Source organism: Oreochromis niloticus, unplaced genomic scaffold, assembly GCF_001858045.2.
Source record: "Oreochromis niloticus isolate F11D_XX unplaced genomic scaffold, O_niloticus_UMD_NMBU tig00007864_pilon, whole genome shotgun sequence".
Lineage (NCBI taxonomy): Eukaryota > Metazoa > Chordata > Actinopteri > Cichliformes > Cichlidae > Oreochromis > Oreochromis niloticus.
In genome coordinates, this window is record NW_020328812.1 from 476,334 (window position 1) to 488,120 (window position 11,787).

The window sequence follows — 11,787 nt, forward strand, 5'->3', positions numbered from 1 at the left end:
ATCGCTTCTCGTTACCGCACGTATACTGCACGATGCACAACGCACGATGAAGGCCAAACTCGGGTCGATCACCAAAACGGTCGCACAACTCAAAAATCGGCTCAAAATCGGCCAAAAATCGCACAGTGTGAGCCCGGCATAAGCTGTAAGCTATAATCATAGCTAATAATAAAAGCTATAATAAAATTATAAAAATCAAAGGATTGAAATGTCTTACTTTACATGTAATGAGTTGATATCATATATTAGTTTGTTCTTTTAAGTAGAATACAGCTCTTCTTTCAATTAATGGCTAATAAATATTATGCTGAACACAGTCCAAAAGACTCAATGAGCCACATCAGTGTCTGTCTGCTGTTTACTATCACAGCCAAATGTAAACAGAAGTTGTCCTACTAATGAATGTTTCAGGATACATAATAGCCGCCATTATCCAATCACACATCTGCTTACATTTCTTCTTTTCTCTGTTTTCTAAACCGAGCACCTGATGACCTTTGACCTTGTCCATCTTCAGTTGCTGTTAATTTGCGCTCCAGTATGAACATCCTATCCCCCAACCTGAGAATCACCACAACACAACCTAACAGACCCACACCTTAGTGCACAGATTCAGTTTGTATAGGGTTTTTTATTTCTGGGGTTTCACACAACCCAGGATTCAAATCATTAATACATAACGTGCTGACATCATTATGAATGAAATGTGCTCTCTTTGTAAGCAGACCCCTTTAGACAGGTTGTGTGTGAGACTTCAGCAGTAGCAGGTACACTGAGGGCCCTCGCTCACTTTTCTTGTATAGAATTTAGAAAACACATCGGTGCAAATGACCTGTCTCTATCATGATGTCTTCAGTTTTTGTGTTTGTTGGTTTGTTTTTATTCTGTTTTATTTTGCGAGCTGGTTATTAGATGCTGAGAATCCCCCCGCCGCCTCCCCGCCCCTCTCCCCCATGTGCAGCAAGCAGCAGGCGTACTCCCCTTTACTCCCCGCAGATGGGCGATAGAAAACCGATCGGTGCCTATGTAATCACAAAAATGTGCTGGCATGATGTTGGGGGAGCAACCTTTTTTTGCCAGTGCCAACATTGACTCCACCCCCACCATGATGCCGCCCTGAGCAGCGGTTCATGTCGCCTGTATCAAAACCCACCACTGTACACAGGAGAGGAAACAGAACCATGATTAACACTAAATCAAAGAATATTAATGAACCCAGAGAACACATAAACCCTGGGTCACAGGACCATAACACTTACTGTCTGTGTAACACATTTTTGGGGCGTTCTTACTTCACATCACTACGAGCCGTCAAACATCTCAGCCTCAATAGAAACACATGAAAGGCTTCTGTTCCTTCATTTATCACCAGGAGATGTCACATAAAAACAGATGACGTATCCCAAAGCCGTGGGTTAAAAGTGGAACAGGGATTTATTTTGCCAGGTAATTTCAAATGCAGCATTTTTATCAGCTCAAAGACTTCAACTGACAAACTAACGCACAGAAAGAAAGAGAGCTGAAGAAAGATCAGGACAGGGATAAGAGAGCTTACATTTAAAGGTAAAGACTGCTTATTAGTGTTGGATAAACTGTAAATGTAAATCTCACACATGTTTTTAAATCAGATATCGGGTCTGTACATGTGACATTATGTTTTTTTCATATTGTGAAACGTGCTGCAAAAAACTGAGGCAGACGAACTGTGTTTGATTCAAGCTGAAAACAATCAGAATTAAAAGTTTGTGTTCACATCTACTGATATTTATTTATTATATTAATGTTCAGTTCATTTTTATTTCAAACATGTGCATTCACAATCATTACAAAATATAATTCCATTCTTTTGTTTGAAAAAGAGTAGGCAGAAGTGTACACTTATTAGTCCCTACCCCCTCAAATTTGATTTATTTTTCTTTGTAGCACAAAGTTCAGTGAGCTTTGAACAAAAACGAGTTACTTTTACTTTCTTACTTTGAGCACAAACAGCACAAATCTGCCTCTCCATAGTTCACATTAACCGACTCACAGCTGGACTAACGAGACCGACAGCACCCTGAGTGAGGCCGCTGTACATGAAACAGATGTTTCTGCCACAAACAGAAATATGCTGTGAATATTTGTTTTGTAAGGACATTTCTGTATCTGTCGCTCTGCTGTCACTTTGGTTTGAAAAGAGTCTCGGTGTTTGAGGCTCTGTCCTGGATGTTTGTTCGGTAGCCTCGGATCGAAAGTTAAAGTTACCCTGTTACAACCCGGCTCTGCTAGGCGACAGTGGGCGTAACATAAATGAGCCCAGAGACCAGGGGGTTAGATAAAAAGAAAAACATAAGGTTTATTAACACAACTGAAAACCGTTAGTGAACCAACTCACTAGGCAATAGAGTGATTTTAAACAAACATAACAAACAACTCAAATAACACTAGTAACACCAGTAGAACACTACTCATCTAACCATCTCACAGGAGGCAACTCAAAACAAAGGCTCAAAAGGGCAGCAGTACACAGGCAAAGGCAGGAGGGACAATCTGCACAGTCTGGTCAAATCAACAAGTCCCCCAACGAATGGGGACTCCTCAGCCTTTTATACTCTCAGGTAATTGCAGGCAGCTGTGTCATTGGTCCGTCGTGTTCAAGGCTCCTGTAGCAACCAATGGTGTGAGTGGTCTGGCACACTCTGATCTGCATGAAGTTGAGGCAGGCATAGGTCGGGGGCAGCCAATCCCCCGTGAGTCCTGGAACACTGTGATTTCCATAGAGGAAGGCGGGGCCACCTGAGGCCAGAGGCCGTAACAACACACTCAACACGTTGCGTTAAAACAACACGAAATTCAGAATTTTACAGATCTGAACTGATTGTGTAACCTAGAAACACAGAAACACATTTTTATGGAAAAGTCCTCCTCAGAAATTGGACTGTGAAACAAACTGAAATGAAGCGATGATAAGCTGCTCCTGATGTTCCTGAAGGAGAAAAGAAAGAAAGAGAGATTCTGGTTCTCAGAGCAGCAACAGGGAGGATATCAGGGTTAGATCCAGGAGTTGAAGCTTTGGCTCATATTTCAGGATGTCGTTTAGGAGTTTAGATTAATTTACTTTAGTTTGAACTCTTGTTAGCAGAGTTGGGATCACATCTGAGGAGGCAGAGGAATCCTTTCAGAGAGCTGAGTGAGCCAGAACAGCTCCAGCTGTGTGTCCGAGTAAAACAGCATTTTTTACTATTTCCATGTCGTATATTTAATACAGGTGTTTGATTTGAGCTATGAGTGCCACATGTGCCACAGTGGTTGCCAAATGCAACGATCTGATTGGTTATATCAGAAAAAAGAGTGATGAGTGTGTGTGCTGTTACAAACCAAGATTTAAACATGTGTGCAGTTGTAACAGTGTTTATGTAGTATTATTGCACTTGCCACAAATGTCAGTGCAATAAGGAAACAGCACCCCCCCACCCTCCCACCCCCTTGGTGAGGCCTATTAGGTGAGGCTGGCTGCAGTAATCACTGCCAGCTGCTGAAGCCGTACGAGAGGTGAGTTGTTGTGGTTGTCACAATTGAGAGTAATTCTTCAGATTATCAATAGGTGGATCTCAGCTTTCCAATTTCAATTAAAGTCAAAAACAGAAAAATTACGGGAGAGGAGCAAAGTTCTATGCCAGCTGTTTGATTGAACAGTGTAGCTCAGCAAAACAGAAGGAAAAGCAAAGCTCCCCTAGGGTGTTCGCAGTAAGCGCATGCAGGTAGGGACCAACCACACGGACAGACAGCAGAAAAAAGCCCCAAGGGCTTTCCCAGGCCCCCTTTTAAAGGTACCAGTAGTCCCACCTCTTGCTGCTGAGTAACTTTCCCACGCGCCCAGGAACAGCAGGTGCAGGGTCAAGTACCGGCCAGAGTTCACACAAGGTCCTGGCTGAGGGCCCGGACCAAAGTGACACCCCTAGGTTAACCCTTTGCTTTACCTTCTGACCATAGGTCACAACATGGTCAAAGGTCACACATTAGTACAGCAAATAGCATAGTTTTGTGATAATCTTATGATATTAATGTGAATAATACTTGGCCTAACTACATCAAATACATGAGTTAAATGCATTACATAAAAATACAGTAACACTCCAGTGTAGGTCTATAGTGTGTGTGTGTGTACAGGACAGTGATTTCATTATATTTGTTATCAGTACCTCTGAGGCCTCCTGAGTGTGCTGATTGTAGGCGTGCGTATGTGTGTCTGATTATAGGTGTGCGTGTGTGTGTGTGTGTGTGTCACCACGTGCCTAAAACTCCACATGAAAGTTACAATATATATAGATATAAAAAACAAAAATCCACTACATTGTGTTGTTCAGCACATAATATAGTTAAGTAGAGACACATGAAACTTGTTTGATCAGCTGAAGGACACAGAGGGTAATAAGTGGTAATAAACTTAGTGGGCACGTGCCTGACACCAGTCCACAGAGTGGAGAGTTTATTTGAGCCGGCCTGTTACAGCAGGGGAAGCAGAAACTGGTTACACAGTGATGTGTGTGGAACTTTGGAGACAAGACTCAGTTTAAGTTGCTGATAATTTTATCTTTCAAGACCCTTCCTGTGTGCACAAATGTATAAAACTAAGCAACAAGAAAATGATCTGAGTCAGGACAGCATGGGAACAATGATCAGGTCTCCAAAGTGTTTCTACACTGAGAAGCTTCACTGTGGATCCACTTCATGTGGACATCAGGTGAACTCTTCTGCTGTGGATCAGAGTTTCACACAGTCACAGAAACAAAGTTCTCCAATTCAGCAAAGAAGAGTTTGAGCTGCATGTGAATGAGTCTCTCTGACAGCTGATTGGTGCTGATTACAGCTGTCAGCTGATGTGTTAGTTTCACTCAGGATTAAAAATCTTCAATTCAAACTGAGGAGATAAAACAGTCCAAATGTGGATTAACCATGTGATTCATGAGTCTCCAGTATTAAAGTCAGAGCCTGCAGGAGCTTTAAGTTCATCCTTGTTTCCTCAGACTGTTTGAATTCAGTGTGTCAGAGAAACAGAAACATGGAGGTGTGTTCATGACAGCGTCTGATTCCTGATGTCAGAGAAACTTTACATAATTCAGCAGAGCTGATGTGGAGCTGAGATCTGCATCAACATGAATGTTACATGTTAAACTAGCACAGTAACAGATATCATGTGTGAACATCATGTGATCCTAAAGTGTCTGAGTGGCCATAACAGTGCTTTAATTCAAACTGAGGTCGGAGTTTGCAGAGAGCTGACTGTATCACACTCATTGCTGTTCCTAATGTTCTGTCCATTTCTTGCTTTTTATGTTTTGTTATTGGAAGGTCTTAAATGTCAGAGTCAGCAGGTGAGATCAGGTTTCTGTGATCCCTGATGTGGATCATGTGACCTGGTTTCTAGGTTACATGACAGGTCAGAGGTCAGCGACTGTAACTCAGTTACTTCTGTTAATGTGAACTCAATGAGTGTGTGTGGTTTACCTCTCAGACTGACTGAAGTCCACAAGAAGATGATGATGGAGGAAGAAGAGGACAGAGCAGAGTCTGCAGGGTCCAGCTGTCCGTCTGTGAGGAGTGACCGGTCCAAACATCAACCTCCACTCTTCAGTGGTGAACCTGGACCAACGAGGTCAGAGAGCTGAACTCACTGAGTAACAGAAATAATTCTGCTCTGACATTATAATCAGTGTTGATTCTGGTTGATTTTCTGACTGTGTTTGTGAGCTGAGAGGAAATGAAAATGAATTTGTAACAAAAATCAGTTTTGTCCAGTTTTCCTGTAAAAAGCTGAACTCTAATCTAAGAGGATGTTACTGACAGGAAACAGCTGCATCATCTGCAGTCTGTGTGATCACAGCTGCTTCAATCATGTTTGTGTCTGCAGAGGTCTGAGGTCACAGTCTGCAGGGTCCAGCTGTCCGTCTCTGAGGAGTGACCGGTCCAAACATCAACCTCCACTCTTCAGTGGTGAACCTGGAGCAACGAGGTCAGAGAGCTGTGATGACTCCTTTACATGTTTGTGTTTCCTGGATAAATCTGACCTGAAACATCCTCAGATTGTTACAAAGATTCATTAAAAAGAAAACAATGAAAGAGAAAAGATAAAATGTTAGACTTGGTCATTTGCTGTTTGAGGACAGTGATGCTCATATCTGTGGGGAAAGTGTGACCTGAGTGGGTTCATGTTTGTCTTTAAAGAGCTGCTGTGATTCTCTTTGTGTCTGATCTGTTAAACAGTCTGAGAGGTCACACAGAGACCCAGCAGCTAAAGCCTGGATCATACTGGCTGCTGTTACTCCATCAGGACAACACTGAACCACAGTGGTGTTCATGGAAATCAATCAGTGCAACTTTACACTGTATTACTAAAAGTACTGACTCGTCTGCCTTCACACACATGTAAACTCGAGTGGCATCCAATTCTGAATCCACAGCGTTTAACATGATGTCAGCCAAGAGTTGATGACAACTTTATTTTTTGACGTAATGTAGTCATACAAGTACTGTTGCCCTGCAACCACCAAACCTATAGTCATCAATCAGATTGCCAGATGGAGAAGCCTGATTGGTCTCTCCAGAGAACACGTCTCCACTGCTCTAGAGTCCAGTGTCCGTGTGCTTTACACCACTGTACTAGTGATGGGATTTCCAGCTCTTTCTGCTCCCAACCGGCTTTTCAGGTTGTTTTGTTGCTTTAGTTAATTTATTATTAACAACAATTTAAAATTATGCACAAAAGGAATTACTAATGTAAAAAAAACGTGTTTTTATTTATATATGTTTATATATCAATATAGACGGTGGCCCACATAGAAACTCCAAAATGCATTTGTAGCGTTAACTGAACTTCCAAAACAGAGCTACCTAGATCACTTAAATTACACAATTGAAAGCATGTGTGTATTGTTTGTGTATTTATACACAAGCATTCATATATATTCAAATAATTCAAAAAAATGTTCATTTACCTGTTACTACCACACACCAAATCCGAACGTTGGTACTTCCTGGCTTGTGTAGCCACTAGGTAACAAAAGCTCAACACTGTGCTGAGCATCCTGGAGCACTTCTGTTGTCTTTTGTACGTGCTTCTGAGTTTTTAACTGTTTCGGAGTTTGTACGTGCAGCTTTGTCTCTGGCGGCCACCGTTAATATACTTTTATTTATTCACTTCACATAAAATGTAATAAATAAATCATATAATACAAAAACCAACTAGTCACAGTTCAACTTTTAACTATTTAAATTTTCAGCTTTTTCCTTTTAAACAAATTTAAAGTGAAACAACACAAAACACTGCAAACCACAACACAATTAAATATAAATTAAAATATGAAAACAAAAAGAAGATGCATATTCTCAATGTGCATCTTCTCAGTAGTTGTGGATGATTACTATACCTTTCTAATGTGACGTTGTTGTCCCTGGCTCTCTTTCTCTCCCGCTCTGTTCCTGTGCTACTGCAAGTGTAACTAGTAAGTAAGTAAGTAAGTAAAATTTTATTTATATAGCACCTTTCAAGAAAAAATAATCACAAAGTGCTTTACAGAGGCAGAAAACAAACATTAAAATCCAAAACAAAACAAAATTAACCAAAAGCAAGTTTAAACAGATAGGTTTTTAACTGCTTTTTAAAAGACATGACTCGGTCCACAGATCTCAAACTCAAAGGGAGCGAGTTCCAGAGTCTGGGAGCCACTGATACAAACGCTCTGTCACCTTTTGTTTTTAACCTTGTATGCGGGACAACCAGCAACCCCTGGTCACAGGACCTCAGGGACCTGCTGGGGTGATAAGAAAGAAGAAGATCGCCTTAAGTAAGTTGGAGCTACACCATGCAGGGCCCTATAAGTCATGATTATGATCTTAAATTGGACCCTGAACTTGACAGGGAGCCAATGCAGCTGAATCAGGAGGGGAGTGGCATGGGAGTGTTTGTGATGCTTTGTCAGAAGCCTAGCAGCAGCATTCTGAACACCCTGCAGCCGTTCCAGGGAGGCATTACTTAAGCAAGTAAACAAGGAATTACAATAGTCTAAGCGGGATGAAACAAAAGCATGAATGATCATTTCCAATTCGGAACGTGACACAATGGGGCTCAGCTTAGCGATATTTCTTAAATGGTAAAAACAAGAGCGAACCAAAGATTTAACATGCGTGTCCAGCGTCAGAGCTGGATCAAATGTAACACCAAGGTTCCTAATGGATGCTTTAATATAAGAAGCAAGAGGGCCTAGATTTTTAACCACGTGGGGAACAAATTTCTCAGGAGCAAAGACAATGATTTCCGTTTTATCAGCATTTAGTTGAAGGTAGTTACCAGCCAGCCAATCTCTAACGGAATCTAAGCAGGACTGCAAGATTTGGAGCTTAGAAACATCAGGTGGCCTAAAAGAGATATATAGCTGAATATCATCTGCATAACAATGATATGAAATATCAGAGAAAGAGCTAAGAAGTTGCAGAAGAGGGAGTAAATACAACAAAAACATTAACGGTCCCAAAACAGAGCCCTGAGGCACCCCATAGGCAAGAGAGCTGACGGAGGATCTGAACTTAGAGGTAGCCACACAGAAAGATCAATTAGACAAATAGGATTTAAACCATTCCAATGCGGTACCCGATACACCCACCCAGTGGTTTAATCTATCTAACAAAATAAGATGATCAACAGTGTCAAAAGCAGAGGTCAGATCCAGCAACATCAAAACAGTGCACTCTCCAGCATCATAATTCATCAAAATATCATTAGACACTCTAAGAAGTGCAGTTTCAGTAGAGTGAGCCTTACGAAAGCCAGATTGAAATTTATTAAGAACGTTGTGTTCATCTAGAAAATCCGTGAGTTGCTTGGCCACAACCTTTTCTAAAATCTTGGCAATAAAAGGCAGTTTTGAGATGGGTCTGTAACTGGAAAGCAAAGAAGGATCAAGTTTAGGTTTTTTTAAAAGTGGGTGAATGACAGCACTTTTACAGTAAACAGGGACCTGACCAGAGAGTAGAGATGCATTAAGAATTTTAAGAACACTAGGACCAATAGACTCAGAAACATTTTTAAGTAAAGACCCAGATAAAATATCAAGGGGGCAAGAGGATGATCTCATTGAAGAGACCAGCTTCAACAACTCAGGTAAAGACACTGGTGAAAATCTTTCAAATATGACAGGCTTAATTAAAATCGGAACAGGCAAATGGTACATGGAGGGAGAGATGTTGCTCCTTACATTGCTAACCTTTTCAACAAAGAAGGAAAGAAAATTTTCACAGTCTTAATTCGAAGAAATTGGGACAGCAGCAGACGCCGGAGCAACAATATCCTTAATCGTCTCAAATAAAACCTTAGGGTTACCTCTGCTCCTAGAGACTAGGTTTGAAAAATAAGCAGCCCTTGCATCACGAATTGAAGAGTTAAAATAAACTAAAAGGTCTTTTAAATGAAAGAGATGAACCTGTAAATGAGTCTTTCTCCATAAGCGCTTGGCTTTACGACAGACACGCTTTAAGCAGCGAATGCTGTCGTTTATCCAGGGCGAGGGTTTTGTAACGGGGGCTAGTCTAGTTTTAATAGGACAAATATTATCGATAATAGAAAGACAGTAATTATTTAAAAGATTTGTTAATAAATCAACATCATTAGAAGCAGGCAGAACCAAATTAAAAACGTCAGAAAATTTAGCAGCAGTAGAAGAATCTAAGACGCGCGAGCTAAGAGCACGACGCTCAGGAGGAGGCAAATAAAAAGACAAATTAAATATAATACAATGATGGTCCGAAATAAAAATATCCTCAGAACTAATACAGTCAATGGTTAACCCAATAGTAAAAACAAGGTCCAGAGTGTGCCCTTTGGTGTGGGTGGGGCCAGGCTGTGTGAAGTGAAAAGACTCCATGATGCTAAGAAAACCTCTGGCAAAGAGGTCAGAGTCATCATCAATGTGCATGTTAAAATCGCCAATTATTAGCAATCTGGACAACTTCAAGATGGAAGATAAAAAGTCACTGAATTCCTTTAAAAATTGACTGTTAGGTCCAGGTGGACGATAAACTACAGCACAGTAACACAGATCTTTAATTCCAATTTTAACCAGCTGTAGTTCAAACGTTGACATTTTTTCAACCATCAATGAGCGACAGTGAAACCAATTTCGATACACCACAGCCAATCCTCCGCAACGACCAGAAGTCCGCGGCCGACTGACGAAGGAGTACCCGCATGGGCAAAGTTCGATAAGGGAAGAATAGTCACCATCACGCTGCCAGGTTTCAGTTAAAAATAATAAGTCCAGTTTTTTGGAAAGAATAAGATCGTTCAATAAGAACGTTTTATTTGTCATAGATCGGGCATTGAGAAGCGCCATGCTCAACGAGGAATAAGTCAAACCATTATCAACACTGACCCGTTTTAGGGGGCGTAGAAACTGGGGGTTCGATCCGTAACGATCATAAATACCGCTCGCTGCTGGGGCAGCGGGCCAAATAATAGGAGAGTCTGGATGAACACTCCTAAGGAAACACGATTTCATAAGTCCAGGCTTTGCACAATCCAGCAGGGACGGGGGAAACAGATTCTCCTCCGAACAGGCAGTCTGAGCACAGGTAACCAGAAATGCTTGACGTCGCTTACCCGCTAATCCTCGTCTGAAGAGGAGTCTAAATTTCACCTGGACACCTGCTCTTTTACCTCTCCTCCTCCGAGATTTGAGTGGACCCAAAAGGGTGCTGTTGGCGACATCTGTCAAAAATCCAGACACCGGCGGCGGAGGAGGGAAGAAGCCATTGTATGAAGGAGCGATATCCAGGCCCACCATAGAGGAGCGAATAGACAGTAGTGTCAGACGATCATAGACTAGTGCAGGCAGTACATCAGAGACAAAGAAGGAGAGCAGGACAGTCAGAAACAGCAGCATAACAGAGCAAGGGAAATTGCAACCAGCAGCGGCAAGGCCGAACACAGGCACCATCATACCGGAAGTAGACGCCCCTCCCCCCTCTTCCAAGCGCAAAGCACAAGGCTCGCGTGCGGAGTGAAGCGAGAAAAAAGTGCGAGAGAGAGAGCGAAAAAACACGGCTCCCAATAAGGAGCCGGCTCGCGTCGTTCACGTCAAAGAGTCGGCTCTAAGAGCCGTTTCATTTGCGACCGACACGTCACTACACTGCACCATTGGATGCAGCTAGTCACCATGGAAAACCATTTATTGAAGCTCTGTTCATGAGCTCATCTGAAGGCCAAGTGAAATAGTGATTGGCTCTGCTGAAACTCTGCACTTCATCATCCACTGAGTCCACTCTGTGTTTTCCACTTCATGGCTGAGCTGCTGTCGTTCCCAGTCACTTCCACTCTGTTATAATCCCACTAACAGCTGACTGTGGAATGTTTAGTAGTGAGGTCATTTCACAGCTGGACTTGATGCACTGGCAGCATCCTGTTACAGCACCACGCTGGACTTCACTGAGCTCCTGAGAGCGAGCCGTTCTTTCACAGATATTTGTAGAAGCAGTCTGCATGCCCAGGTGCTGATTTGGTACGTACACGGTCATAGGAGAGACAGGAACACCTGAGTTCAGTGTTGTGGATGGTGAGTGAATCCTTTTGGCAGTATCCTCCTACAAACTGAGGCAAAAAGAATCGTCCCATTAAACTTTTCTTGTGATTTCCTGCCTATTTAGAGCTCAAAGAGGCCACCAAACATTAGATATCAATGGAAAGCCCAGGATGTCCCCTATCTAACACATCAGGAGTTAGTAGGGTAGCTTGAATAACTCAAAAGATATAGACCAAAA